At 36.9% G+C, this 6,501-nt stretch overlaps 1 long non-coding RNA gene across 2 annotated transcripts; it reads right to left on the bottom strand.

The window, feature by feature from the left end:
- Positions 1-3,940: 3,940 nt before the first annotated feature.
- LOC136463522 (uncharacterized) lies at positions 3,941-5,899 on the bottom strand. 2 transcript variants are annotated; one of them, XR_010761035.1, is made up of 8 exons: positions 5,610-5,899; positions 5,365-5,446; positions 5,222-5,276; positions 5,024-5,114; positions 4,894-4,948; positions 4,675-4,728; positions 4,471-4,577; positions 3,941-4,242 (listed from the first exon to the last, which is right to left on the bottom strand). It is a non-coding gene; the product is annotated as an uncharacterized lncRNA (long non-coding RNA). The 2 variants fall into 2 exon arrangements; XR_010761034.1 differs by lacking the exon at positions 4,894-4,948.
- Positions 5,900-6,501: the final 602 nt, after the last annotated feature.

Here is a 6,501-nt window from a genome sequence, read left to right as displayed (position 1 = left end):
TGATTATTTTGGCAAAGGAATGAATGAGATTGATAGGCCAAAAATCACTAATGGAGTCTGCACCATCTTTCTTGGGCAGTAGGATGATGCACTATTAACTTCTGACCCTTATGTCGTGCTTTTTTGTCACAATAGCAAGATTTGGTTGCAATAGGAGGTGTTACCGCAACCATTTGCACTTTCGGTTGCGATAGATGGGATTTTTGCCACACAAATTGTTTCGTGGCCCTAAGTATGAAGATCGTTGCAAAAAGTAAGTGTTATCGCAATCCATTGCAAATCGGTTGCAATAAGTGGTCACTTTTGCCACAATTTGATTTGCGTTGCCGGCAGTTTTATTGGCGTTGCAATATTGAGATGATATTGCAACTCTTTAGTTGATGGTTGCGATAGCGCATCTATGTTACAACGAATATGATTTGTTGTATGTAATAGTCACTTGCATTGTAAAAGAGTTGTACATATAGCTACGAAAAAAATAAATCGTTGCAATTGCTAAGGTTCTATTGCAACAATGCTTAGTAGTTGCTATATAGCAGTACATTTCGTGGCAATAAAAGCTTGTATCGCAAATCATGTATTTACATGAGCCTTTGTAATTTCTATGATTGCATACTTTTCAAAGTCAAGGAAATCTAATCACGGCAACAAAGGTAGGTGCGAAGGAAAATTGCCCTATCGATAATGTCCGCATCACGCCCCATTGCACATGAGGCATTGCCCGTTTTGCACATGAGGCACTACCACTTATCCTTGTTCCTTCTACAAACGGGAGAGGTCATGGACTAGGGTACAACGAGAAGATCGCGTTAACAAAGATGGGATGAAGAACGCGGGAACCTTAGCACTACGTGCGCAGCGGCAATAATCACCCTACTCATCTCACTCCTTCACATCGACAATCCAAGTATGCCTCTGACCGTAAGAGCAACATCACATTAGTGGTTTAGTTTTGCATGGTCCTATTATTAATTAGCGCTTTTTTATCAGGTTGTGCGAAAAAGCATGCCTTGTGATGACCAGAGTTGGATGCACATAGCTCAGTCATACAAATGAGTTGCAAGAATGATCCAAAAAAGTTTATTAACAATGATTCGATGGAACCTATGGAGGAGAAACCGCAACATGCCCATGTACAAGGTGTTATTGCATGGCATACATAACAAAAATGAAGTTCAAAAACATTTGCTAGTAAGAGGCTTTGATGAGAGTTTCATGAATGCTAGAGGTAATGGTGAACCTTCTGCTGATGAAAAAGATTGCAATTAAGGCACGGTAGATGTACCATGGCCACAAAACTACTACTTAACTTTCAATTCATACAAGTATCCATTTAGCATAGCTACAAATCATACATAAATCACTTTCAATTAATATGCACGTCTCTGTATAAAAACAAGCTGTAGACAAATTATCCAACTTCTCAATACTTGTATGACCCTGTCAATTGGAAAGCACAGAATGACCTAGTGTTCAATAATTATTCGGGAACCTCATCTCATATTGAAAATTTATTTGATGCCATTGGCCAACAAGTTATGCAAATCATGTTACCTAAAGCAATCTTGCTGGCTACTCATCTGCCAAAAAGTGTATTTACAAATTCCAAATATAAATTTATAACTATAATAATGAATCATAATAATTGTACATTTGTTTTCAAAGAATTATTGTAGAATATATGCCCAACATTACTGAGGACATTGCTTTCCTACACTCGCTTATCCATCCAATGGTCAAAGGACCCCATCTCCTGCCACAAAACATGTTAAAACAAAATCTCAGTGGCAGCAAGTAGAAATGACAGTTGAAGCAGAACATGCAATAGTATACCAGTAAGTTAGCAAGATAGCAAGCAACACATATTGTTCAGTTAGACAAAAGCTTATCTACATACATGCGCATTAGCACATATGAACAAATAATTCTTTAGTGTCATCAATATTCACAATTACGGATAACTAGACATTGTTATGTCCAAGTAAGACTCATATTTACTTCAAAACTGCTAACTAGTTTTTACTGATTAGATATGAAATCAAAAAAAAATATGGGATCAAAGAAAAGGTGTGTTTATGTTGTGAAGAACAATAGGCAAAGGCAATATACTGTGGCTATATAATACCTCTAAATCTACAATATATAGACAATCTTCAGCAGCATGATAAAATGATGAAGCTGCGCGCAAGAACTTGGATGATTCAAACTCGCCATCCTCAAAGACTGGGGAAGACCCAATCTGCAAAGCAAAAGGGAAATACCAATTCATCATCCTGCATGGCTGCAAACCTTGTGTTCATATAAATAAATTACAACCCAGGTTAGGAAGCTATGCTTACACAATATAAAATCATCCCAACATTGTTATTCTTGGCTGCGCCTCCCTCCCTCAGTCCCTCTTTAGTAGCTAGTCCTCCATTGACCATCGTGTCGTCCCTTCCTGAATTGCTAAGCAAATTTAGCCAAACACAGCGAAACACAGAATATGTGCAAAGGAAAAGCCATTTGTTTTAGTCCGTTTGAATTTCGAAGAAGAAATAGCATTGGAATTAACAAAAGAGTAACTACATAGTAGTGGAATTTTATAGAAGAAATATAATGATGAATGCACATCTACAAATGGGAATCTGCAACAATACATTCAATAGGAATAATGTAGGGACTGAATATGCACAAGATGTATCAAATAAAGCTATCTTTTCGGCTACTTTTGAATGAACTATTATTTTAGCAACTGAATATATATAAGCCGTGTCAAAGCCAAAAATAGTGCATTGAGCTATGTACATGGCCAGAGCTCCAAGAATGCATGGATAGATGAGCTTAACAAGAGCATCTCATATTTGACAATGCTAAGCTCCGTCATAAGTGAAGACAGGAGGTCAAGATGCAACTAATTGCTGCTCTCACAGTAGCAGCATTCATTAACAAATAAAAACCAAAAAATGATTTCACCTCTTTAATTATTTGCTTAAGAGAAGAGATACCTGCACATAGAGCCAATGATCAGAGCACCAGTTGCAGAGGTAGCTCGCCACCATGACGCAAAGTAATTCACTGAAGAAGGTCGCCTCTCACCATTGGCCTCCTTCACCTTCCTCAGCAAGTGCATAACCTGAAAGCTATATTGGATAATAATTATTCTAGTTCTCTCACTACTAGAAATACCCCATGTAGTGACGCTTTATTTATGTGTTAGACACGTTTTATTTCGTCTCTACAAGATTGTAGGCACGTTTTTATAAAGCGTGTTAGAAGCGTCTTCGCATGGACCGTGTCAGGACTTGTAGAGACGAGTTCTCTAAGCGTGTCAAGGTGATAAAGAGACGTTTTGTAGAGACGTTAGTTGCATGCCTACGCATATTGATACACTTTTATAGATACATTTATATAACGTGTCTATTTGTGTAGTTACGTTATATAGCAGGGCTTCGTTATGTGCTAAGAAATATAGAGACGTTCTCATAGACACATTTATATTATGTTTGTAATAATGTAGTCACATTGTGTAGTGACGTTGTATTGTGTATTAAGAAGTATAGAGACGTTTGAGTAGATACATTTGTATTATGTGTGCACTAATGTAGTCACGTTTTGTAATGACGTCATGTTGTGTATTAAGAAGTATAGAGACGTTTGAGTAGATACATTTATATTATGTGTCTAGCAATATAGATACATTGTCTAGTAACATCATTTTGCGTTTCCAGAAAATATACACAAACACATTTATATTTTGTGTCTACTAATATAGAAATGTTATATAGTAATATAGAAACGTTATAAACCATTTAGTCATTAATATGATAATTATTTAATTTTGAGTCAAATATATAGAGATATTGTCTGTACAATTTAATGAGAAATGCAAGACCATGCAACACAAAGAAAATAAGCATACACAGCCATATGATATAAATAATTTGCTGCATTACAATGACTACCATCCACATAATTCATGACACAATTCTTGTTTAGATTACAAGCTCCTATGGGAGTAAAATATAAAACATAACGGGATCCCTCTTAGAATGCCAGCCAATAGCCCTCCTTTCTCGTACCATATAAACTAAGAATGCCATAGTTTTAGATGGTCAGAAACATTTGGATCAGCTCAAGTACAAAAATGAGATCTGTGTAAACAAAAAAAATCACATCTTGAATCTACTAGTAAAATGGATAGTCATATCCTTGCTCCTTTTGTTGACAAATCGTGGATGCAGATTGGTAGCAGCAGCAGATCTGCAACACAATTCTTTAGCAATATTAGGCTATAAATAATAGTGTTAATCCAAAAGTCTCAATTAATTTCACTGATAGAGAGCAAATCCATATTATGGTTAATATGATACAATCTATTGTGAAATACTTTTACCAGCTAAAGCTTTGCATAGTACAAAATCAAAAAAAGGATATCAAATATAAAATCAAATTTTATGGTGCCCATAGAAAAATTCGAATAGGTCCTACCTCATTGAATTGGCATGTAATTAATCTCGGCATATTAGTCCAAAGTGATATGGCTAGACTGCATCAATACTAATTGTCCAGGCGCCAGGGAATTGATAAGATGCAATCTGATCAAGAAAGAAACCATCCAGAAATTTTTATCTAGAACACAGGAATGGTTGCCCATAGAAAATTAATAAATGTGAGATAATAAATAGCTACTACCTGTGTGTTGATCTAGCTTTATGGATCCTGGATATGGTCATTTGATTGATCCACCTGAACAAAAAAGAAACTAAAATATTACTAATCAAGAACTCCACTGGTAGGTGCCAAAAAAAAAATCCCACGCAGGTGGGACGCGTGCGAGAATCTAACATGATCTAAATCAAAAAATGTTAAATATACTATGCTTGGACTTGCAGAGTTGGATTATATCTCAACCTTAGCACATTGAAGTCATACTGCAATTTGCAAACATGTTTACCAGCCCAATACACTTCAAAGATTAGTGAAGAAAAAAAATTAGTCCCTAGTATTTTATCCAACAAATGCTGAGGAAGTAGTGTTCTACCAGATGCAACAGATTCTTGCAGAGTTTCTCCAAAAAAAATTATGTTTAAAAGAACACACCATTCCAAATATCCAAGATTATGATTGTTGATCTGCAAGATTGATATTGTGTTAGTTTCATATGATACATGATAACTGAAATAGGAGCTCTCGCAGAATAATAAATCATATATCTTGGAAAAAATTAAGGTAGCTAGACCTTGCCAAGAACACAATATTGTGATTACTTTCTTAACCCTTTGGCTTAGGCAAATCTGCACACAAGGAAATAAATTCAGAAGATATACACAGGAAGTTCAGAGTATTCACTACGAAAAAAACTAGTTCAATCAAGAAACATACAAAAGAATTGGGGACGTTAGGGATTGGTAATTCGGTGCATTTGATTGAACCTCTGCACGGCCACCATATCACAATCTATGGTCTATTAAAAAAATAAATAAAAAAACAGATCAAGAATCTGACAGGGATAAGGAAATTTTGACGAAAAGAATGAAAGGATCAAAGAGAATTTAGGGTTTCGAGATATGAGAAACAGGTAAAATACAAATCGCCTGCTAAGACTGTAAGAAGAAAGGAGATAATACCTCATGATTGGCACCGTCGACTGGAGCAGAATGGCTGCACTGATCTAAGGAGATGATGAGGATTCCCTTCGGATCCTAGCGGCACCGACTCGATGGATCTCTGATATGAAGAAATTCCTGCACGGTATAGAGCAGATGGCTGCATTAATCTGAGGACTGAGGAGATGACGGGATTCCCTTCAAATCCTAGCGGAACCTCCAGCAAGGTAGCGAGCCTGTGGTGAGGTCGGTATTGATTGAACTAATGATTCAGGGGGGATGGCTTCAGTGGGGTGAGGTACGGCACCATGTTCGTCATAGGGAGGGACGATGAGGGAGATAGGAGTTATGGAGCTGTGCAATGGGAGAAAATAGAAAAGGAACCACAATAGGGAGAGTTAGACGAGATCCACAATTAGGGGGCAGTTCTCATACTATTTTACACGGTGTCCTCTAGGGGGCGTTTAGTTCCCACCGAATCCAAACTTTGGCACTATGCAAAAAGAAGATTCTCCGTCATATCAAACTTGCGGTATATGCATGGAATACTAAATGTTGACAAAATAAAAAACTAATTGTACAATGTGGTCGTACTTTGCGAGACGAATGTTTTAAGCCTAATTAGTCAACGATTGGACAATTATTACCAAATACAAACGAATGCTACAGTGTGCTACAGTGCTGTCGCATTGCTTTTGGTTGCCCAAAATCGGGCAACTAAACAAGGGCTAGCTTGTCTCTATGAAAGGTGGGGCCACTATTAGACTTCCCAATAATTAGTGTGGGGGTGTGAAAAATCAGATTACCCATGAGAGAAGAATGTATATGAAACCAAAAAAGATGGAGGGAAAGAAAGGCGGGAACCAAAAAAGCTCGATCTAACTGAAGCATTTCATGGTCTTAACAAATTAAA

Source organism: Miscanthus floridulus, chromosome 7, assembly GCF_019320115.1.
Source record: "Miscanthus floridulus cultivar M001 chromosome 7, ASM1932011v1, whole genome shotgun sequence".
NCBI lineage: Eukaryota > Viridiplantae > Streptophyta > Magnoliopsida > Poales > Poaceae > Miscanthus > Miscanthus floridulus.
The sequence above is the reverse complement of the archived record's forward strand: the minus strand, read 5'-3'. Positions and strand labels throughout refer to the sequence as shown.